Genomic DNA, 25,257 nt, shown 5'->3' on the forward strand with positions numbered 1-25,257 from the left:
AAAAAAGATTTGGGGGCTCACAGTTTCAGAGGTCTCAGTCTGTAAACAGCTGGCTTCAATCCTCAGGGCTTGAGGTAAAGCAGAATATCATAGCAGAAGGATGTGACCGAGGAAAGCAGTTCAGGACATCACACCAGGAAGCAGAAAGACTTTCCTCACCATGGACAAAATGTATACCCCAAAGTCATGGCCTTAATGATTCACCTCCTCCAGCCACCCAGTTAATCCCTATCAGGGTATTAATTCACTGATTAGGTTAAAACACTCGTAACCCAATCAAATCACCTCTAAACTTTCTTGTATTGACTCACACACAAGCTTTTGGGGGAACATCTAATATATGAATCATAATAATCAGTAAGATTAAATGCAATGCATTTCAGAAATCTAATCCTTGCATTGGATGGAGATATGTGCACACACACAAACTAATCTTAAGGAACTACTGAATAAGATCTCAAGGAAATATCTTTATCTTCAGAACAAGTGAAGGCCACCAGATTCTAGGGCTGCATTTCTCCAATCTTTCACATGCCAAGGCACAGACAGAAAACATTAGTTTCAGCTTCTGTATACATTAGCCTATGAGCTTATACTGATGTCCTCATTTAACATCATGTATCATGTACACATGGTGCTCAAATTATTCTGAGGAAGACGTGGGCTAATAATAACACCTTTACCTTGCTAAGTGCATAAAGAGAATTATCTTCTCTAGTTCTGAACATTCAAAAATGAACAAAAGTAACTTGAGAGTAAGAATACTGCTCACTCTGAAAACAATCAAAAAAACTTACACAACACTGACCCAGAAGATTCCAATGTGCTTTCTTCTGCATTTTTCAACTTTAGAGTCTAACCTTTTTTGTTTCCATCTTTGCCATGAAGCTTTTTTCTTCTGTACATTTTCTGCCTTGATTCTCTCCTACCTATCTCCCAGGTTCAGCTACATTTTCTGTGAGTTTAAATTCCAAATATACATTACTAATTTTGGTATTACTCCAAAGTTCCGATCCTGAATGTACACACTTTCTGCTGACATTTCCAACCACAAAGTTACCCAGAACTGAAATGCCCCATGCCCAAACTCAAATCTGTCTTCCTTCCCCAAACCTGCTCCTTCTAACTTTTCTGTCAGTCACTCAGGCTTGAAATCTCCTGGAATTCTTTCTCTTGTTTCTTAATTCTAGTAAACTGCTAAATTCTGTAGTAACAGTATGAAACAGTGACCATCTCCTGACCTTTCCTCATACTGCCACAATCTCTGTCCAGGCCTTCATCACCTCCATGTAATAATAAAAACTATATGATGATTGCTTACACCCATTTAGAGCTTACCGTGTATGGGGTATAGCCCTAAGCCTTTTACATTACCACCTATTTTAACCCTCCTCACAATCCTAAAAGGGTGTGAACCTAAGTATATAACCTGCACTGTTCAGTTTCTAGCATCTATTCAAATTCATTTTACATAAGGATATGTAATAAATATTATAACAGCACAGCTCTGATAAGGTCACATTAATCTGCTACACTAAATATTCAATGGTTCCCAAAGTCAGACTGTTCATGTGAAAGTCAAGACCTCCCACCTTCTCCAGACTTCTTTCTCTTACTGCCCATTCCTGTCCTTAACTCATCTCCTTATGTTCTAAGCAGAGTGGCCCATTTATTGCTCTCTTCAGCCCAAGTTGCACTTTGTGAATCATGACCTTGCTCCTGCTATTCCCCATGCCCAGAATGTCCTAGTTCCTACCTCCCTAAGACCAATACGCAGTTAAACTGCCTTCCTTATTTCTAAAGCAAGGTCTCCCCTTCTCTGGAACTGTGTGTGCTTTACCTGCACCTTTCAAATCAGTTTCTAACACTTGATATAATATCATCAGTCTTCCCTACCAATTGTTAGATCCTGAGTAAAATTTTACGTGTAAGCATGTGTGTGTGTGTGTACATATATAATCCATCCATACATATACATATACATACACACGCACATGCGCTGAGGATCAAACCCAGGGCCTCATGCATGCCAGGCAAACAGTATACCACTGAGCCACATTCCCAGTCCACTTGTATACAAAAAAAAAAACCAAAACAAAAAAACAAAACTCCACATTAAAAAAAAAATGTATACTGAACTGATGAAAGAAAGTATAAAGGATTCAACTTTAGGATTTCCTCAAAGGTAGGAATTATACAGCTTAGGTAGATAAAGGAAAAATTAATTTTATCTGGATATTTCTAGTCAAGCAGGTATTCCCTTTAGTTTTCTAAGTAATTGAAACCATGGAGATGGAACAAAATGATAGTACTTCCAAGAATAAAGGATAACTACGTGAATCAGCACTACAGTTTGCTGTGGTTATTTTATTTCGGTCTTCTTTCTTTGAACAAAGTAACAAGGTCACAAACTATGCTATGCCACTTTAAACATTTACAAGGTGTTTTTCTCTTTAGTTCTTTCTTTACACTAGAATGTATCTTCATTTTTTTCCCTTCAGTAGCCCTTTTTCACTGAAGGGTGTTGAACTGTAACAATTTATAATACTCTGAAAATAACGTTTGAAAAGTTATGGAACAGTAGGGTCTGGTTTGGGGATGCCATGGGAAGAGACAGGGAGATAAGATTTTATTCTACAAACAGAATCTGAACCAAAGTTCCAGTAATCTGGGCCCAATATTGATGCAGCAAAAAGAACAGAAAACTGAAACTTTTATGTAACGCAGACATGAGTTACATGTTATCCAGTCATGTCTACTACAATTTTCAATGGCAGTACACTTCAGGACTTAAAATATATTACGTAAGTTACATTGTTTGATTCCTCATTCTCTCAATAAACTAACTTTTGTTCAAATGCTTGAAGGGGGAGGAAAATTTTAAATTTTTTTCAATATCATGGTCTATCAAAAATATACAAAAGAAAAGCAAAATTTGCAACTACCCCAATACACATGAACACAAATGCGAACAAAATACAACCTTTGCTAGTGAGAAAAAGTACCATCATTTGAAATGTAATTTTGGGAATACATAAACAGTGATTTCTATTTTAGTCTTATCAAAAGCTTAAAATGACCCTGGAATCTTGTTTTATTAAATACAGGTTAGCTTAAGAATTTACTTGAAAAACTAGACCCAAACTTATTTTAGAATTAACTTGTTCTTGACATATATTAATAAAATAAATAACACTAATTGGCATGCAGGTGTTGTCTGTAGCTTTGTTCACTTCCTTGTACAGCATAAAAGTAACCTAGCTTTCTGGAATACCTAAGCCAGGTGGGCACCATTATTCTCCTAGCTGATTTTCACTTTTCTGAATAAGGAACTGGCTGAGGCAAGAGATCTTCAGATCCCAAAAGGGATGCTAAGTCTGCTGCCACAGCAGACTTTCTATCTAACAGATTCCTTGTGGAAACTTCTGAACCTTCTCCATGGCCTATTTTTCTCTCTGTTCCTTCTGTGTCCAAGAGTAAGCCTGTATGGATATACCAAAAGAAAATAAAACATGGAAGATCAGAAGTAAAAACCTAGAGGAATAAAATGAACATGCAATGAATTGAGTGGGAGTTGAATCTCTGATCTTGCACAAGCCAGCCACCATATAAAAGCTGAAAGACCTTACTTAATAAGGGCACCTAATCTCTCTGGGCCTCAGTTTCCCCTTTACAAGAAAAGAACCAAGTGGAGCGCAGTGCCACACAACTGTAATCCCAGTGACTTGGGAGGCTGAGGTAAGAGAACTGACTGTAAGTTGGAGATCAGCCTTAGACACTTAGTGAGACCCTGACTCAAAATAAAAAATGAAAAGGACTGGAGATGGAGCTCAGTGGTAAAGCACATCTGGGTTCAATCCCCAGTACCAAAAGAGAAAAAGAAAGGAACTAGACTAGATCCCTAAATGATTGCCACTAGCATAATTTAGGACTTATTCAAAACTCTGTATTATTAGAGAAAGAAATGGGCAAAAATAAATGTGATTCATGAAAATGACTATGATGAGCTTCAAGAATGATTCTGGGTTACTGAAGCCCCCACAAAAATATACAGCTTCTTTAAATGGAGACCTCATCTTGTTTTAGGAACAAAAACCCACAGTGATCATGATTACTGACACACACACATCCCTGGAATTAGAATTTTATTTGGAGAGGGCAATACTAGTTTTGCCAAATCTCATTCTAAGTATGATTCTTTCAATACAAAGAAAGGAGGAAGATATTAATGCTGACTGACCATGCCTGATGGAAGTGACTTATAGGATAGGAAATCAAATAGATCACAAAATATCAGCCCCACACCAGGGGAAAAGGCGGGGGGGCAGGGGGGAAGTCCTAAAATAGATAACATTAGGTATATAAAATGGATATGAAAGAAACCCACATGGGTTTCCACCATTTGTTAGGTATCTCACAGTATCACAGCGTGAAATCTATGGCAGTGCTTAGATTTTAATGGGACCAATATTTTTAAGTCTTCATCCCAACACTGACTTGCTTGCTACTACTCTGTAAGCTGTAACTACCTTCCAGACCTGAACATATAAAGATCATATGACTACAAAGCAAACAAAAATGCCTTCAGTTTACTTTATAAATATTTGGTGCACAAACTAAAAATGTAACCTCTGCTTGGTAAACACCAGCAACCATTACAACTTACCTGTATCGTAATGCAAATCACAGTATCCAATCAGAATAGGCTTTCAGCTTTTATTCTGACAGGTTCTTAAATCTAATGCTGTTAAAAAAATATTCCCAATTCATCTTATTCTGAGGTCCTTAAATTTTTGACAAAGGGTTTTAAATTCTTTCATAGAACCCTTAATGAAGGTTTGGTGACCTCAACGTAGGCACTGAATAGAGGGGGTACTGTTAGTACAAACGGGAACATACAGAGAAGGCATGTGTATGTGGTTTAAACAAACCTCTTTGTAAACTTATTAAAATATTAGCATTGTTTCCTTTGATGCCATACTTGTCTCCAATTAGTCTAGATTAATACAAATAATATTTAGGCAGCAATTCATAATTTTCAAAGCCCTTAACATACATGATCTCATTCAAGACTCACTAAATAAGAAGGTGCTATTTTTAGGTTCATTTTTTACACATGAGGAAGCTGACACTAAATGGCTGACTTGCCCTAGCTCACAAAGCTGGCAATAGAATTGAGTGGAACTTGAACACAGGTCTCTTGACTTCAATGGCTTGCACTGTGCTGCCTCAAAATATTGTTACCAGAGTAAACACCGATTCAAACCTCGGACTCCATCTAAGCCTCCCCCATACCACCCCACTCAAAATTATAATCAGATCTAGAAAGTCTTTGCTCTTTCTAGAAATAATTTTCTTCATTTCTCTGGAAAACATTTACCTGTCTAAAATGTTATATGAAAGGATCATGTAAACAGCATTCAACATAGGAAACAACAGAAAATATCCTAAGTCACCAGAGGTTTTGCACAGATTTGCCTATGTGAACTTTTACAGATAGTGGATCAGTTTCTCCAAGAGTCCTTTACCCTAAAAGGGTGAAGAACCTAGGTTAGATGCTTTTCTAAGCAGTTAAATCTGCGAAGTCATCAAGTTTACAAAGAGTTTTTATTTTGGCTTCATACTGTACCCCACCTTCACTTTTACCTCCCTTTCCAGGTCTTGTCCCAGAGCAAACAAGGTCACTCAGTATTACAATTGTTTTTAAATCATGTATAAAACCTGAAATGTAAATCAGTGTAAAACATATATTTAAATTAAAGTAATTACACTTTAAAATGTAACGCTTAACATATTTCTTTCTCTTAGGACTTAAATTCTCAGAATGAACATTTTCTTACCATAGGATTCCAATCTTCCAAAAGGAGTTTCACAAATAGCTACTTTCAACTCCTGAAATACCATTCTTCACTAAGAACCCTCTAGATTTCAAAGATAAGGTGGTGTGCAAGGAATTCTGAATCTGCTAGACAGTTCACTCAACTATCATACCAGAAGGATTTAGAATTTTTTGCTGGGGGAAGGGAAGAAAGAAGAGTGGGAGAGAGACTGAATGCAGCCCCATTGTCTTATTGCTTAAAAACTCATAATTTGAATCTATACAGATTCCTAACCACTGAACTTGAACATCAAAAGTACAGTCCCTTTTCATCTTAAATAGAGCTTTTCAGTCCAAATCTGTATAAACAAACTTTGCCCTTCAATCTTTCAACTCCTCGGCAGTTTTTCAAGGTCACTTTTCTAAGCAACGACAGAGGCCTGCATCCTGGAACTTTGGTGTTACAGTGCTCCAACTCAAAAAGCACAACACCCAAAACCCTAAGGATTCTCTCAGGTAAATCCTTTAAAGGAAAGGCAAGGCAGATCAACAACCCTCCAAACTTCTCTAATTGGGCCTGCTCCTTTTCCCTATCCAGAGAGTGCTGCTGGCTCACTGCTTCACACTGAGTCTGCTGCAGAAATGTTCCAATGACCTTCATTCCATGTTTGCAAATAAAAAGAAAATAAGAATTGAATTTTAAATCATATGTATTACAAATCTTAGTATATGGGATTGAATATTTCACTATTCACAAGAATTGAGTGGTTGCTAATTAGCAACCTACATTAGCTTCATATCCCTAATAGGGGGAAAATATCAAGGGCAAAAGATAAGAGTGTGTTAACTTTGCTATTTACAAACTGCAAATAAATTAGGATTTTAAATATTTCATGCTGAAAATGAAAAACATTTTTTCTAATATCATTTTAAGAGCCGAGCCAACATGACAAAATATTTGAAATTAGTGGAAAACAATTTGCTTTTGTCACTGCCAATGTAACTGGAGAAGTCTGTTTTTAACCAGCATTCTAAGCTAAAATGTGCATTTTAAAACAACTATTATTACTATATTAATACAAACTTAAGAGAATCTAGAGGCAGACAGGTAGATCAAGAAAGTTATGGGAGAATTTCATGTTGGCATGTGGGCCTTCACCATAAGAACCTGTATCGGTGCAAATTCTATTTTCACACAAATTTCGAATAGTCATAGTGTGGCTTCTATCTCTGAAAACACACATGTCAATAAAGTGCACAGAAATAGAAAAACTCTTACAAAAAATCAGCTTATTCTGTAGGAAAGCTTCAGTGCACTTGAACAAAGGAAAATTATTTGGAAAACAGTTAAGTTTACCCAATGCAAAAAAAAGAAAAGTGCTTTGCTTCTGTGTGTCCCTGAAAAATGATTAGTTCTTCTTGTACCTGATCTTGTCAATACTCAACTAGGAAAAGAAATCCTAGCTGAAGGACATGCAAAATCTAAACCAAGCAAGGTATTCTAGGTGCACTAAAAGGTATGCCTGGAATGTAAAGTGGCCATTTTCTGAAACAGTGCAACTTGTCTACACTCTCTGAAGCTAAACAGTTTCTATCATTTCAACACAAAACAAAGAATTAAACTTACCGGGAACTGCATTAATTTTACATGTAGTTATTTATATCTCCTCGGACAGGGAGAATTTAAGTCACTCCTATCCCTCCCCCCCCAAAAGGACGGAGGAAACAAAAGCAGCAGGAGATGCAGAAACCTGAGTCTGGAATGTCCACTCCAGTGAAAACCCGAACAGCTGTCTTCCCACCCCCCAACAAACTATTCGCCATTTTTCTTTGTCTTTCAGCTGACCCCTGCCTCAGTGAAAAACTCCGAGGCTCCAATGAAGCCCTGCAGCCTCCTTCCACTTTAACAGTCAAAGGCATTCAATCTAGCCTGCTATTTGACACCAAACCTTGCCTCCAGAGCTGTGCCATTGGCTGAGCTGCTTTATCAGCTAAGAACACAAAGCCATGATTGGCTGTTCACGTCATCAGTTACCTCCTTTGTACACTTCCTGTTTTAAAGTTACCTTGAGAAGCAGAACAGGGGTCAGATTCAGACTTCAAACTACCAGGAACTTAAGGATTGGAAATGGCCTGCAAATACATATGGTAGATATACTAGGGCCTCATGTGCTTCCAAAACTGGATACTGCAAATTTAGAATTGTCCTTAAAATCAAAGGAAAGGGTTGTTAACAGTTCCCACCCAAAGGATTTCTTATTGGTTGTCAGAGTTCCATTTTTTAAAAAATTTAAGGTAATTTAACTGCTTCTGATTGGCCATCAATGATGTCTGTAAGACATTGCTATATTATCCTGTGGCAGTAAACCAAAGCAGCAATGTGTGCAGGCTGGAAAGTTGTGACTAACTACCTTCAGTATTCTTTTGAGCATTAAAAAAAGAAAAAGAAAACTAAGTAGAGTTAATTCAAAGAAAACACAGCTTCTTTAACAGTAAGTACCAAGAGTGATACTAATCCTCATAACAACAGTTTGCAGGATTTCTAAATGGCACGTCATTATGTTCATGATAATTTTAAAAGCACAGATTACATCAGGACAAGGCACTTTATCTTAAAGTAATAAAAACAGAAAAACTGGGGGAGTAACATGAAGCTGGTGGCCTGGGCAGTGGTATTTCAAAAATGTCTACAGAAAGCCAAGAAGGAAATCTAATAATGGGGGGGGGGGGGCAGGAGTTGCACAGAAGATAAAACATCAGTAAATACCCTGTTAAAAGCACATGATGGTTTCGTGAATTAACTAATTTACAATGGGGCAATCATAAAATCAAATGTTGTTGACTAGCTTTTACTGTTACAGGGTTCTGACATCACAAAGGATACATTTTTCTACCACATATTCAAGAATAAGGATCAGGGCTGATCTCAGGAAATTAGGAGTATTTTTATTTGACTGGTGGTTTCTGAAACAACCTGGGGTGCTGAATTCATCAGTGGTGGTCAAAGATTTGTTTAAAGATTTTGGGCCCTACTGCTTACACTTTAAGAGGAGGCTCTCAACATGGTGAAAATCAATTAATATGTCTTGCTTTCTTTTCTTTATTACAAAATATTCAAATAGAAACATATCATCATCACCTGAAGCATTTAATAATCTTAGATCTGCTTCCTCCTATCAAAGCTAAATATCCCAGGACTATTAAACTAGGCAGCTATTTGGTCAGACAGATCAGATCTTTGCTAGAAATTTCTTGCTTGACTTTACATGAGAACTTGTCTTTGGCATATGCAGAAATTCATCAGGGACTTGAAAGAGAAGTGAGATGGTCTGTCCTATTACTTTGACATATAAGTCATATTAACTTCTGTACACACATTCACTCATTTCCCAAGATGAAATGAGGCAATTTCTGAATACCAACTAGCATAAAGTTCTGTGCTAGGTACATTACAACTTTACCCCTCTAATTCTCACCACAATTTTCTTTTATGTGTGAGAAAGACTGAGGTTCAGAGAAGTTAAGTAACTGGCCCATGCATTTAGATGCAAACTCAGATCCCACTTGGAGTGGTACTCTTTCCACTGCACTACATTACTTACCACGACATGGAACACCTCAGGACATATCAAAGGTCATTTTTAGGTGCCACACGTGCACAGATGGCATAAACCATTACCTAACTTCACTAATTTAAAAACAAAATCTGTCCAATGTTAAGTTTTATCTGCCTATCAGAGACCTAATTAAGTATAGATAAAACTACACCCTAACAATTAATAGAAATTTCTTAATAAATTATTAGGAACATTTAACCAGTAGCAAAGCACACTTAAACTGTGTAAGGACTTGAAACAACTAAATCCTTAACAACAGCATACATAAAAATATTGATTGATTATGAAGCAATTTCACTACGGCACCTAAAGAAGAATTTAGTTTATGCTAACAGAATGCATTATGGGGAAGTGTCTGAAGCTACATAGAGTCACAGGTTTAATTGTTTTCTCAAAAGCTTAGACTGCAGATTTTGAACAGCTATCCTCAGTCTGTGGAGAGAATGCGCATTAGAGCTTCTTTTAATCCCACAACACTGAGGGCCCAAGTCGCTTCAAAGAAGCAAAGAAGCTCACTTGTTATCTTGGAAGGGTGGTCAGAAAAATAGGGAGAATATGTTCACAACTTCATATTAGTTACTGTCAGTATGGCAAAACAAATAAGCACTTGGGAGTCAGGCAAAGCTAGTTTCAAATTCTGAATACTCCTCTCAACTCCATAACACTGAACTAAGCCTGAGCCTTGGTTTGCTCATCTATAACATACAGATATCACCATGTACATTACAGAGCCACTGTAAGAATTAAATGAGGTAACATATGTAAAGTAGATTGCATGGTACTTGAATAAGCACTGAAAAAATATGAAGTGCTAAATGTCATACAATCCTGCTTCCTTGTTTTACAGAGGGAGAGACTAAGAAGCAAAGAAGGACAACTCCTACATACAGCCCTAAAGCTACCTTGAGGGAATGCCTCTTCTATCCCCAGCACACCCTGCAGTAAGCAATTTCTTAGCTATAAAGGGCAGTGTGGGAGGACTCCCAGTAGCTACTAAAATCTTTTCCAGTTTTTATGCAGGAAATCCATACCTTTCACCACCAATCCCAGCTGAGGTCTGGTTATTGTTCCACAAATCTGCCCTTCAACTCTGTTTCTGATGTACCAGATTAAACCAATCATGTCCCTTGACACTCTGTGAAGGTCTTTGGCATAGTTTTTATTAGTTCTTGGCAGTTTGCAAGAAAAACACTTCAACTTCCATTTCTCAACAGTTACCTTAGTAGAATTCAAGTCACTGTGGGAAGAGAACTCAAATTACCCTGAATTTCCATTTGGCAGCCTGATCCATTCACTCACTATAGCTCTTTCTTCTCTAGCCTACCATTACTGTGGACCAAAAGCCTTGTGGGATCTCTGGGACTCCAACTTCCATTTTTCCCTGGCCCTGGATATCAGCAGCCTTCTACATCAATTCCATCTTCTCACTCCAAAAAACATTCAATCACTATAAAACAAAACCAGTGACTAGTTACAATATTCAAGCATAAATGCCCTTAAAGAAGGCAAAGTGAGAACTGATGCTCGTGGCCAGAAGACAGATTTGTGAAATCATAGTTACCTACTTACTAGTTGTATGATCTTGGCTAAGTTACTTAACCACTCTTGAGCTTATTTCTTCATGAGTAAAATGGAAAAAAAAATATCAATCCAAAGGAGTGCTGAGAAAAGTGAAAGCACTCAGTATATTATGTGAAATGTGGTAGGTACTCAATTACTGTTTATAATATAGACTTTACTATAGTGCTTACACGTCTTGTAATTACTTTGTAACATGCTTCCATGGCCAGAGAAGGTTTCTTGAAGTAAGCAACTGTATCCACCACATATATTGCCAGTGTTCAGCATAAATTTATAAACTAAACCCAGCCTCAGCCAGGGTCAATGAAACAGTAGTAGGATTAAGTAAACTTGCTGAGTGAATGTCCTATCTAAAGGGGCAACCGCTATCAGCTTCAACGAAAAAGAATGTAGGAACACTAGACTGTTGCTTCAGATTTTTTTGTTTTAATGCCATATCTTTCAATTTTAAATTTTGATCAATTTTTTTAAAGTTCATAATCAAAGAAAACCAAGGATTGCCAGATTGCAATTTCTGACACATATTTTTCACCTGACTTGATCCTGAACAACTATTAGTTATTTCCCAAATCATATCTACCTCAAAGTTAAAAGAAAAAAAAAGTGTCAACACATTTTCAAAAGAATCTAGGAGAAATTCTGAAGACAATCCCCAAAGAAGGCCTAGAAACATTTTAAGCAATGAACATCATTAGAATACAGGAATATAGCACTAGAGCTCAGTAAATTACTCAATGAATCAACTAATGAATAAATGAAATAAATGAGTAAGTGGGGCCTTAGGTAGATTATAAATTCAACATTGTTTTTTTTTTTTTTTTTTTTTGCGGTGCTGGGGATTTGAACCCAGGGTCTTATGCTTTTGAGGCAAGCACTCGACCAACTGAGCTATATCCCTAGCCCACTCAACATTGTTTTTAAAAATAAATTATAATCTCTGGGCTAGAGTTGTGGTTCAGTGGTAGAGCACTTGCCTGGCATGTGTGAGGCCCTGGGTTCAATGAGCCTCAGCACCACATATAAATATATAAATAAATAAATAATAATCCATTGACAACTAAAGATATTTTTAAAAATAAATAAATTATAATCCCTGAAGCATAAACTAAGGAAAATGGATGGACAATTATTCTAGGAGAACGTACTTCAGCTCTTAGAGCTGTCCAAAGATGGCACATACTGTCTCAAAAGATACAAATAGGGTCGTTAGGCACAAGCTGTGTCAACACTTGACAGACATGTAAAGCAAGAAAAGAAAGCGTATCTCTGAGGAGTAACTAAAAAGAAAGCCCAGTCTCTGAAGCTAGACAGATTTAGAATCTAATCTCTCCTCCCCGCTTTCAGCTAAGTAATATGCTAGTTACTGAAACTCTATTGCAGTCACTCAATAAATAATACAGGCATTCTGCTACCGAAGTTCTGGATTCTAAAGATATGGTCCCTGTTCTTAAGGAGATTAAAGTCTATTATCTTTAAAGTTAAAACAGGCAATCATAGTGCTGCATGGACAAACATACAATCCTATGGGGGAACATAGAAGACCTGTCTAAATTTCAAGCTGGTTAGGGGAAGTTTCTTGGGAGATTTAAAATTCTAAGAACAGTTGCCTACTAAAACAAAGTAAACTGCAATGCAAAGGCCTGGAACTGACTGAAAGCAGCTGAAAGCTGGACGGGCTATAGTTTATTGTGGCAGCAGCCCAAAGGCAAGAGGTGAGGAATAAAGTTAGGTAAACAGGGTTGGACAAGGCTAAGGTACTAAACCTTTATTATGAGGACAATGGTAAGGCACTGATGAGTTTGGTTGCTTGCTTGCTTTGTGGTCCTGTGGACTGAACCAAGGGAGTATTCTACCAACTGAGCTACATCCTGCAGTCTTTCTATTTTTTAAATTTTGAGGCAGGGTCTGGCTAGGTTGCCCAGGCTAACCTCAAACTTCCTGAGTTGCTGGTATTACAGAAGTGTGCCACTAGTTCAGAAGGCACTGGGAAGTTTTAAGCATGGAACTGGTATAATTAGAATTACCTTATTAGAGGATAACAGAATATAATTTGGGGAGTAGGGGGAGAATAAGCTGGAGAAGGGGGCAGGAGGGAAGAATGACAGCACTCTAGATCAATAACATGGAAAACATTGCAATAATCAAGTTACTGAAAAACACAGTAGTGGAGATGTTGAAAAGTAGACTGGAAAACATTAAGAAGACTGTGTTACTTAATAACCTATGCAGAACAACAACATTGTGCCTGATAAAAAAAATAAGTGTTCAAAAAATGGGAGTTGCTATTATTATTGTTAACTAGATAAGATGACCTTTGAAATCACATTCATCCCTTAGAGTCTATGTCAGTTTTGAGACTTGTTTCCAGAAAAGGTCTTTTTGACTATTGGCCAAGTTATCCTATACAAAATGATTTACCGACTACAACAGAACTGCTCAATAGGGCCCCACTACACACCAGTCATAAGATGTAATGTTTATTAGGTATTCTCACAAACAGGGTTCCATGGCCAAGTTTGTTTGAGTGACAATGCATAATGTATTCACCTTCTTGGAGGGTTGTAAGGCATGAGCACAAAGGCTCTGAAAAATAATTCTGAAATTGCCAGATACGCCTGTAATCCCAGTGACTTGGGGGGCAGTTCGATGCCTATCTCAACAACTTAGTGAGACCCAGACTCAAAATAAAATAAAACGGCTGGGGATATAACTCAGTGGAAAAGGACCTTTGGGTTCAATTTCTGGTATCATAAAAATAATGATTATTATCCTTGTTATTATTATTATTGTGTAATAAAGAAATGTGTTTCACTTTGGCCATTATTCTGGTAAAATTTAGTGGAATGAAAAGATGACAGGCAACTCTAGTCTGACAACCTTCCAAAGTGGCTAGAGTTTTACACATATGGAGTTTTCCTTTTTAATTCAGTACTACTGAAAATCACATTAAATACCACCATAAATAGTAATCCTCTGCCTCTCAAATTAGTGCCAACCAAACATGCGCTCTTCCTAAACTTTGACATTTGATAATAAGCAAATTCTATGCTACTTATTTTCAAGGTACGGTAAAAATTTTTAGGACAATTAAAGATGCAAAGATGTTCAACTGTGCCGATGGCATATACTTTTAGTCTGTTCTTTAATTTTTTTTTTTTTGGGGGGGGTACCAGGGATTGAACTCAAGGGCACTTGACCACCAAGCCACATCCCCAGCCCCATTTTGTATTTTATTTAGAGACAGGGTCTCACTAAATTGCTAAGTGCTTTGCTTTGGCTGAGGCTGGCTTTGAGCTCGAGATCCTCCTGCCTCAGCCTCCCTAGCTCGCTCTTTCTTTTAAAATGGACAGATCATGCCAGCATTGGGAGAATACATTTTCTTAACTCTGGGCAAAGAATCTCAATTCATATAGATCACAATTTGCAGTTTTTGAACATAGGAATAATAGGCAAATTAGGTACTATGAAAACCTTCAGTAATTCATAGATTTAGATCAGTGACATGATACAAAATATTCTATATTCTAATATTTTCTATGAGTCATCTCATTTCTCCTCTTACTGAAGCCCCACTTAAAATCACTACCTATGGTTCATATCCATAGATGTATTTAAAAACAGAGCAATCCTTGAATCAGAGGTATAAAAATATACTGTCAGCTTTAAATGAAGAGTACTCATTTAAATAGGACACCTTATTTACCTTAGACATGAAGATCTAAACCTTTAATTTAAATCTATTCTGGAAATATTCAAATGCAAAGTTAGACTCTAATTCATCTCTCTTAATTGCACCTGAAGTCCATTAGAAAGTTTTCACTGTATAAAAGTGCACTGAATTCATAAATTACCTGTCTACAGATTGGGAAATACCAAAATGGAAATTAAACTCCCATACTGTAAGTTCAGGTGTTGTCTCATTGCTATCAGGTACATCACTGCTAAAACATTACGTGTGGGAAGGGTGCAACAAATCTTGCAACCTGGCAAAAATTTCTGCAGGTAGAGAGGTTTTTTCAAAACCATTCCACAATGTTTTCAGCTTACATAAAAGAAAACTTTACCCAGGTGGCTATAAATCACACAAGTCAAACCCACAGCCCTACTCCAACTGACAATTTCTACAATTAAAAAAACTAAAAATTACTATTAAGGCGAATCTCTCCCAGACAGAAAGATAACACTAGTTGTTGAGATTTTAATAATCATTGCTTTTGTTAAACATGAAAAAGTCTTCATTTCATCAGAATCATTACCAGAACCCGGGGATTAACAGAAGCAATCATGAAACAACTTTTCACCGAAACAAATGATCTCTTGTGCAAAGTTTAAGACTAACCTCACACTGGCCCACAGCTCCAAAGCTACAACAGCACAACTATATCAGGTTTTTTCTCTTATATCAAGTGGCTGTCCCCAATATGGAAATCTTACTGTATATAACAGAGCAGATAATTACAAAAGGCCTCCTCATCAGGTAAGTGCTAACTAAATGTTGGGGTAGATTTTATGTGGTTCCAAAAAGAAAATGAAGTGTTTCTCATTAAGGTACACTTAGTGACAGGTACCTATCATTTGCTATTCTATTAATTTCTCATAATAACCTTGTAAGGTGTTATTATTCCCACCACTTTGCAGAGGAAGGAACTGAGTCCCAGGTTAAGAACCTGCCCCAGCAAACAAAGGGGGTAAATGCATTGCAGAAACTGAATTCTTTCCTTTGACTGACTCCAAAATCAGCAACTACAATGCCCCATTCACAAAGGCAGTCTGTGGTTAATGTTTTTGAAGTCTCTTTCCTCCTGCAATTAATCTATTTAAATTATGCTGGGTGTTTTGAGTCTCTGCAGAAAAATAAATAAAATTACTTACTATAATCTTCCTAACTTGTTACAGTGCATGCATGAAAAACTGAATAAACAAAATGAAAAGAGAGACTATAAGACATCAGATAACTCACAACCAGTTTCATCTGAGAACAAGAAATAGAATGGAAAAGAACAACTTGCTGGCTAAGGAATGTTCTTTCTAGGTTGTATGCCTGAGGCTGGAATAAACCCCAAAGTGGTTGTTTGTGACCTTAACAATGTCCTTTGTCATTTCCCCTCCTGTGAATAAGGTAAACTTGTCACTTAAAAATCATCTCTGCCATCAAGTCAGTGCTTCCACAGGGAAGCAAAGCTGTCCAGAGGAATGAGCACCTGTCTGGAAATCCAGTCAACTGGGTTACAAAACTTTGGTTTTGTCCTAGCAAAACTAAGTGACCTTGTCAAGGTAATCTTACTCTTCTGGGTCTCAGTACAAAGGATAGTCCTGAAAGAACTGAGATAATTTCTTGAGCTAAGATTCAAAGATTTTTCTTTTCTCATAATATGCTGTGGTGTTAAGACTGTTGAAGGGCTCCAGACTACACAGGAATACACACCTGTAATCCCAACTACTTGGGAGGCTGAGGCAGGAGGATCATAGGTTTGAGGCCAGCCTGGGCAATTTAGCAAGACTCTGTTTCAAAAGAATAAAAAAAGGTCTGGAAATGTTGCTCAGTGGTAGAGTTTAATGTGTAATACTACCATACTACCAAAAGAGAGACAGAGACAGAGACAGAGACAGAGAGAGAGAGAGAGAGAGAGAGAGAGAAGAAAAAGGGCTCCATAAACTGTATAGGAATTAAGAGTCACAGATCCTTGTCTGACTCTGGGCTCTGCTACTTACTGGCTTGAGACTTTAAGCACAAGACTGATGGTTTTTCTTCTTTTGGATTTTGGTTTGTTTTTCTTTTCTTTCTTTTTTTTGAGATGGGTTTTCACTACACTGCCCAGACTGGCCTTGAACTCCTGGGCTCAAGAGATACTCTGGCCTCAATTTCCCCAGTAGTTTGGACTACAGGCACACTGTAATTTACTCAAAGCAGTTTCCTCACATAAAATGAGGATGGTAATAATATCTATCTCACACTGTGTGGCATAGTACATATGATTCATTTGTACTCCAGTTGGTACAATGTTAGTACTCAATAAAAGGTAGTAGCTATATTATTACTGAGTTTGATTCATGGAACCCTAATGGCTCACTATTTCTGAATTAAAAGATAAGAGATGTCAATTTCAAAGTTGCCTCAAAAAAGACATCTAGCATGGGCCTTCACTGCCCTTTACCTCCATGTCTCTGTAAATAAAAGGAGAAAAACACCTTATATCTCTAGAATAATGAATTAGTTTTGACTGAATGAAAAATATGTAAACATAAATGAGAACTATATGATAAAAGAACTGAATGACATGGACACACTCTATAAAGTATAATTTCTGTTCAGAAGACAAAGCTAAGGTTCCCATGATTTAAGCTCAGACCTACTGGGAGTTCAAGATTTCTAGGGTGATCAATTCCAGATGGTAACAAGACCCAGTAAATAGTATAAGGGGCTAATATGGGACAAAAGTGGTTTGTGATATCAAAGAGCAGGCAGCTTAAAAAATGCTTCCTGCCAAGCTCAGTGGCAAGCCTGTAATCCCTAGCAGCTCCGAAGACTGAGGCAAGAGGACCACAAGTTCAAATTCAACCTCAGTAACAGAGAGACACTCAGTTAGAAACCCTGTCTCTAAAATACAAAATAGGGCTGGGGATGTGGCTCAGTGGTTGAGTATTCCTGAGTTCAATCCCCAGTACACTGCCTCCCCCCGAAAAAAAAAAAAAACAGGAAAGAAACGCTTCCTGAAAAAAAAATTTATATCACACACATATATATAAAATGTTTGTTTTTATAGCTTTATCTATACTTAGTAAAAATTAAACTAAGTTATAGATGCCATAACATTTTTCATATTTGCTTAACTTAATAAATGAACCAAATGAGGATGGGGACTTAGCTTAGTGCTTGGCCAGAATACACAAGGTCCTGGGTTCAATCTCCAGTATTGGAGTGGGGGGAGTACAAGAGTGTTGTGAATCAAATGAGGCTTTTATCAACAATGTACAAATTGTAAAGCAAGCCCTATTTCCCCCTATAGCTTTGCCTGTTAACTTCCACACTGCAATATAATTGCAAATAAAAGGCTGGGGTCAGGGGATGCGTCATCTAATCACAATAAGATGTAAAGCAATTAAGACTTTCAATTCATTATTCGCCCCTCAAAATTTGTCTTAAAAGGTTTCCTAGCAAAATTGGAACTGCAAATATCTTGTCATGTCCAGTTTTAATTTTACACACTATTCAGGATAAGCATATTCCAGAATCAGTATCCCAGTATAAAGAAGGCACTAGATCTTATGACAGATTTTGGTGAAAAATCTCATTAGTGAGTTCTTTATACTATGCACTTGGTGGTTTCTCACTGCCTGGCATAAATTACTTCCATATACAAAAAGACTATATCAATAATATTCTGAAACCTGATTTGAAAGAATGCAGATTCCTAAAGTATCTGTACATATATTTTCCCCATTAACTTCCTGGGTTCAGAAAAAAAAAATATCTAGCAATTTTTTTTGCAAACATTCCTTTTCACAACAGAAACCAAGGGATATGATTTAAATACTCAGTGGGTGAATCTATATTCTATATGCCTACAATTCTGTGGTCTGAATCTTTGAAACAATACAACTCTTTTTGATTATATTCTCACATTTAACGTTCAACATTCGGAAATCAAAAGTAAGAAGAACCACTTGGAAATATAAAACCATTGGGGAATTTAACTAGTCAGGTTTATGTTGAGTATGATATAGCAGATAAAAACTACAGGTTTTGGCATCAAGCCAAATTCCAGCTTAAGCCCTTACTTAGCAACAATGGACAAGCTACTTAACCTCTTCCATCCTCAATGTCGTCATCCACAACATGGGGACAACAATGCCAACTTAACAGGAGTGTGATATTAAATGTACCCCAAAACATCAATTCACATTTTCTACTACTTTCCCCCACCTCTCAAAAATTTAGTCATATTCACACAAAACTGACCAAAAGTGAAAAACATTCGAATTTCTTGAAACTGCTGTGAGAACCAAGAGTAACATCTATCTAAAGTTAAAAGGGATCACTTAAAGAAAAACCAATTAGGAAAATAGGCTTGGGCTAGGATTGTGGCTTGTTGGTAGAGCACTTGTGTAGCACGGGCGAAGCACTGGGTTTAATCCTCAGCGCCACATGAAAATAAATAATAAATAAATTAATTAATTAATTGAAGTTACAATGTTAAAAAAAAAAAAAACCCCACAGAGGTTTAACATAAATGTTTCAGTGGTCCCCCACACCTTAGGAGGAGAGAGTGTAAAACAATCTAAGTCACTACAATTCAGTGGGAGAAAAATGTACTTTCCAACAATTCTTAACAACTCTGGATTAGAACAAAAGCAATCAGAAACATGAATAAGAAAGTGTTGGTAAATCCTGTTACTTAAAGTGAGCGGCAAGGATATGCATTTGGAGTTGCTCATTTAAAAAAAAATTAAAAGTGCATATGGGGATGGGTGTTATTTTTTAGGCACATATAAAAAGAAATGAGCCAAAATCCAGAGTATCTGGTTAGATCTCTTCCTCTTAAAGGGGAACCTAACAATATCTATTCAACAACCAACCACCAAGTACCTAACATTTACTATAAATCTTCCTGGAAACGTAGGCCCTGACCTGTATCCTTCCTAAAGCAGTAAAATTTCACTCAAAACTAGCGGCATAATTCTGAGACCTAATAGTCTATCATTAGTCTCAATATACTTCCCAAGTCTGAAAATGTTCCCCAAAATGCTTTCTATAGTCGACTTTCTTAGATATAGATCTGGTACTTAACACTGTGCCTCCAAGACTTAACAGTTACTAAGACTCGGTCAACTTATCCAATAGGATCCCTTTTAGTTAACCCGCTCCTCCACCACATCCCAGGCCCAGTAACTGAATTCCAGGGCTCCTCAAAAACTTGTGTTTCAAAGCTCACATATTCCAGCAAAATTCCTGATCTGAGTTCGAGCCCCAATGCGCCCCCTTTCCATACCACGCACTCAACTGGTGGGCTTCAGGGTCACCCCTAAATTGGGTCACACTGCAAGTCACCCCTGGATCCCTCTTGGCCGGTAACTCGAGTTTCGGTGTTTTCATGCCTAGGACTCCAGGGGCTTGTACGCCCCCATTCTAAGGCAAAAGCAAGTAGTACCGGGCGCGACTCTGGATTGAAGAGTGTCCCCCATCCCGGGTCGTGCCCCACACTACCCACCAAGTGCCTGCCAGGTCACCACCCTATTTTCCGCCTAAAAGCCTCTAGGCTCCCCCGGCTCCATCCCCACGCCTGCGCCGTAAGGGGTCATCGTCCCCGCTACCTGAGCCCAAGACGTGCACATCCCCACAGCCTCCCATTCCTTCGTCACCCCCAAAGGCCGGAGCCGGCGCGACCAATAAGGTGCCAGGTCCGCGGCCTCCCCGCCACCAACCAATCACGAGCGAGCCCCCCCGCCGTCGCCTTCCGCCAATGGGAGAAAGCCCGCGGGCCCGGCCGAGGCGGCGCACGGACCCCGCGAGTGCGGCGGCAGCGGCGACAGCTGCGGGCCCGGCGAGGATACAACATGGCGGCGGCAGGCCGGACCGAACTGCACCAGCGGCCGCACGAGGGAAGTGAGGTCTCCGCCGAAGGCGGGAAGCGCTGCCCCTCCCCCCGCCGCCGCCCCCTCTAACCCTCTTCCCATTGAAACTCCCGCACACTCACAAGTCTCTGCCTCGTTGTCCTGGGAAGAGCAGGAGCCGCCCCCGCGCTCCTGCGGCGTCGGGCAGTGCAGGGGCCGGGGCACGGCGGAGGGGAGGGGGAAGCGTGCGTCACGGAGAACGGAGCGCGCGCGGAGCGGGGGCACAAACAAGATGGCGGCCACGCCGTTTGCACCGTCTCCCCTTTTCCCCTCCCCCTCCCTTGGCGCCTCGACTCCTTGTGTGGTGTAGTGCGCAGAAGCCGGGTCACTTGAAGTCTCGCGAGAATTGGGGAGCGGCGACGGCCGGATGAAGCGGAAGGAGAGTTGAGAGTTTTTCTAATCCCACCCCTTCACGGGATCCAGAGGCGAAGGGTGGTCCTTGTTGGGCTGCGCACGCTTATGAGTCCTAGGGAATGGTAGCTTTGTGGTGTTTTTGATTTGGAGAGAAAGATGGGACGGAGGACGGCATGGGGAATGGCAATTTTAACTCGCTGTTAAAGTTAAGTTACCAAAACTATAAATTCATGTAAGAGGGCTTTTAGCTGCCCCAAACTGTAAAACCGTGTATTCCAGAATAAAAAAACATGAATGGTTAGCTTGTAACCTTTCGTCGACAACTTGCTTTTTTCATTTGAATGCATAGTAAGAAAAAAATCGAGGGCAATTGGGAACCACGGATAAACTAAGCATCCACTTCTTTTTCGTACTTTCATCTCCGCGACCACTTAATTTAAAGGCATTAGTATTTCCATTTTACAGATAGAAAACTAGCTCAAAATGGTTAATTTGATCAACTCCCCACAGCAAGTGTCAAACCGAATTCAGATAGTTTCAAAACCTGTAAATATATTCACCTAATGTAAGTATTGAATGGAATTATCTAGTGAGTATTAGGTAACAAGCACAGAAAGGAATGGGACTCCTCTACTGATAGTAACCTTGAGTTTACTGACTTTTGAACTTTTTTGAGACTTACGTTGCGTAAGTTCTCAACAATAAAATCAATACAGAAACCTCTGTAATCATCTAATCTGGAGGCTCGGGGGAGGAGAAGGTTTTGCTTGAGTCCAGGAGTTTGAGGGCAGCTTGGGGCAACATAGGCAACATAGCCCGTGTCAAATAATAATAATATAGTAATAAATCAACATAGCAATAGTATTTCCTTTGGGATAAGGAAAGTAATTACTGGTGATAAGTAATTGAGAATATTGAAATAATCTTTGACTAAAATTCAGAAAGGTTGTTCTCATGTCCAATTTCAATAAATCTCACTTTAGGCACTCAAGTATTTGATGAATGAATAAACAAAACCTAACTAACTATAATGCATCTCAACTCCTTTATATGTAAAATGATATACTTTCTACCACCTGGGAATGTTGGGGAGATTGAATAAAAGAATGTGAGACTGTGTATTACAAAAGTGTTAGAAATTAGTGATAACGGTGATGTTTTCAGACATAAAAAATTTACAGTGGAGACCCAAAATAAGAAATGTGTGTTGAGATTGTAGAGAAATAAACTTAGCTAATAAAAAAAAAGTTGTCTTTCTACATATATTTATTGAGCAATTATTGCCTATAATATGTTTGCAAAAGATGTAAAATGTGTTGGAGGTAGCACAAATTGGTGTTATTAATGATTATTGTTATACCGTAATAAAGTATCAACAACACATGGGTTCTGTAGTCAATTTCCCTCCTGGAAATTAGGTTACCCTTAAATACAAGTCTATGTAGTATAGGAAATTAGCCAAGGGTAATATATTTAACAAGTAGTGCTCTAGCATTAATCAATCAGATTAAAAGTCAATTTAATGTTCTGGGAGAGTGGCTTAGTGATAGAGCCACATCTAGCACGCACTAGGCCCTGGGGATCAAAAAAGAAACCACTTAAGGTCCTAGTGGTCTCCATCTATATCAGGTATTAACTCTGTCGTTGCTGGTTTGTGAATAGTGCATCCCCAGGAATCCCAGAAGGAAGTTATCAGGAGGCTGGGACAGAAGATTTTTACTAAATACTAAAGTATTTCAATATTTTAGTGGTCAGTACTATAACTGATAACATTTATACTGATACGTATAAGCTGAGTATTAGACCTTGCTGTAGTTTTTTTTTTTTTTCCTTAGGGTTCTGAGGATCAAACTCGGCCTGGAGCATGCTAGGCAAGTGCTCTACTCCTGAGCTATATCTCTAGCCCCAGCTGTTATTATCAGTATCTTTGGCCCCAGCTGTATTATCAGTATCCTTCCTATCTGTCCTATCTCTAAGAATTAAATATCTCGCCCTAATCTCATTAAGTTTAGTCCTCTTTGTTACTGGGGATTGAATCCAAGGGCACTTAACCACTGACGCACATCCCCAGACCTTTTTAATAGTTTATTTAGAAACAGGGTCTCACTAAGTTGCTGAGGCTGACTTTGAATTTGCCATCCTCCTGCCTCAACCTCCCAAGCCACTGGGATTATCCAGCTAAGTTTGGTCCTGTTTGATCAAGGAAATAAGTAGAAATGGCATGAGCCACTTGTGAGCAGGAATATATGAGCCATCCCATGATCCTGGCATATCATTTTTCCTCTGCCATGAAAGCAACATGTCCCCAGTAAAGCTTCTCCAGCTTTGGTCTCAGAATGAAGATGTGGACAGTCACAGCTAATGCACATGACATTACATGAAATAAACTGTTGTAATGTTTTGGTTGTTAACTGCAGCATAACCTAGCAAGCTACAGCCGCCAAAATAGCTGTCCCAGTGGTACGCCAAGAGTTTATCTACAAACATAATGAAAAAAATAAACCGAACTTTGGTCTGCGTCACATGGGGGGAATCTCAAGAAGACAAATGTGATTGTAATTTAATAAACAGAAACCTTATCAATCCCTCATTATATATGCTGTTTAGATCTCTCTCCAAATAGAATATACAGTGATTCTTTGCATGAAAAGGCTCATTTGGCAATGGCAGCCCAAAACAAGGCAGTCATGGGGCTAGCACTAACACTACCCCTCTAGGCCCTGTCTCAACAAAGACAACCTGAGCATTAGGATTTCCATGTTTCTGTCATCTAAGTGATAGATAATATCTCAGGTTGCCTCTCTAAGAAATGCTTCTTAAGATCAATGTGCTTTCTGGATATGAATCAGCAGTTAGTTACCCAGCAAATGGGTCAGAATTCAGTGATCTGCCACCTAGAGGAGTCTAGTTCTTTTATTTGTTTTAGACAGGATCTCACTGTGTTCCCAGACTGGTCTTGAACTCCTGGGCTTAAAGGATCCTCCAATCTCAACATCCTGAGTATTTTGAGTAGCTGGGATTATAAGCATGTGCCATCACACCTGGCTAGTTTATAAAATGATTGTATTCTTCTTTATAATTTAAGCACATTCTATTTCTATTTTATATAAATATCAGTTTCTCTGAGGCTAATACAAAGGCCCTCAGAGATTGTTCCATTTTCTGCTTATTATTAAAATCAGGCTTCTGAGTTTACAAGGTTAAAGATCAGTTCTGGGGGCTGGCGCTGTAGCTTAGTGGTAGAGCGCTTGCCTAGCAAGTGTAAGACACTGGGTTCGTTTCTCAGCACTGCATATAAATAAATAAGTAAAATAAAGATCCAGCAAAAAAAAAAAAAGTCAGTTCTGGGTTGATAGTAAACTCCCTAAAGTTATAGCACTGTCGAGGGACCTGCCTCAACAATCAACTGAACTTCCTTAAGAACCACCCTTCTACCTCATTACTGGTTCTGATCTAAAAGAAAAGCAGGTAGTGCCAAAGAGATACAGGTCATGTACTGTTGTAGTTCAAAAAAGAGATTACTGCTACTTAGTATGAAATAATGGGTAGAATTCAGGAAAGATTTGCAAGGATGTGACGTTGAACTGGGTCTTGAAAAGTAAATAGATGAAGAGTATGACGTGCAAATAGTAGTAAGCAAATAGAGAAAGTAAGGGATCAGTTGAGGAAATAGAGTAAGAGGGAAATGAAGAAAAAAAAATCATATAGGAAGACATATTACAGTCAGATTGATTCTTGAGCTGGAAATGGTGGCACACACCTAGGCTGAGGCAGGAGGATCGCAAGTTCAAGACCAGCCCAGTTAATTTAGCAGAACCCTGTCTCAAAATAAAAAATAAATGGACTGGGGATGTAGCTCAATAGTTAAGTGTCCCTGGGTTCAATCTCCAGTACCTCAGAGGAAAAGAGAATCAAGACTCTTATTTTTTGCTAAGCAAAGTTAGTGGTAGAAGTTTGTTTTTAAGCAATTTTAACCAATTTGAACATGTCCTATGTGGTGACATTAAGTACATTCAAATTGTTGTGCAATCACTATTCTCCATCACCAGAATTTTTCATCATCCTTTTTTTTTTTTTGCTACTGAGGAGTGAATCCAGAGGAACTTTACCACTGAGCTACATCCCCAGTCCTTTTTTGTTTTGTTTTGTTTTGTTGTGTTATTTTGAAACAGGACCTCACTAATTTGCTGAGTCTGACCTCAAATTTGGAATCATCTTGCCTCAACCTCCCAAGTGTTGGATTATAGGAAAGTGCCACCATGTCCAGCTAAAAAC

The 25,257-nt window shown here is 38.5% G+C and overlaps 1 protein-coding gene across 2 annotated transcripts in view; it reads right to left on the reverse strand.

The window, feature by feature from the left end:
• The window catches only part of Nfyc (nuclear transcription factor Y subunit gamma), a 62,785-nt gene extending 41,842 nt beyond the window's left edge, over window positions 1-20,943 (reverse strand). The window contains exon 1 of one of the 2 annotated variants that reach the window (XM_047559050.1): window positions 20,712-20,943. The gene's annotated coding sequence lies outside the window, so the exon portion shown is untranslated. Of the gene's footprint in view, window positions 1-7,445; window positions 7,624-20,711 lie in introns of those variants that run through there. The other variant, XM_047559055.1, reaches the window with a different exon arrangement.
• Between the last annotated feature and the right edge of the window lie 4,314 nt (window positions 20,944-25,257).

The sequence above is a fragment of the Sciurus carolinensis genome, chromosome 1 (assembly GCF_902686445.1).
Source record: "Sciurus carolinensis chromosome 1, mSciCar1.2, whole genome shotgun sequence".
NCBI lineage: Eukaryota > Metazoa > Chordata > Mammalia > Rodentia > Sciuridae > Sciurus > Sciurus carolinensis.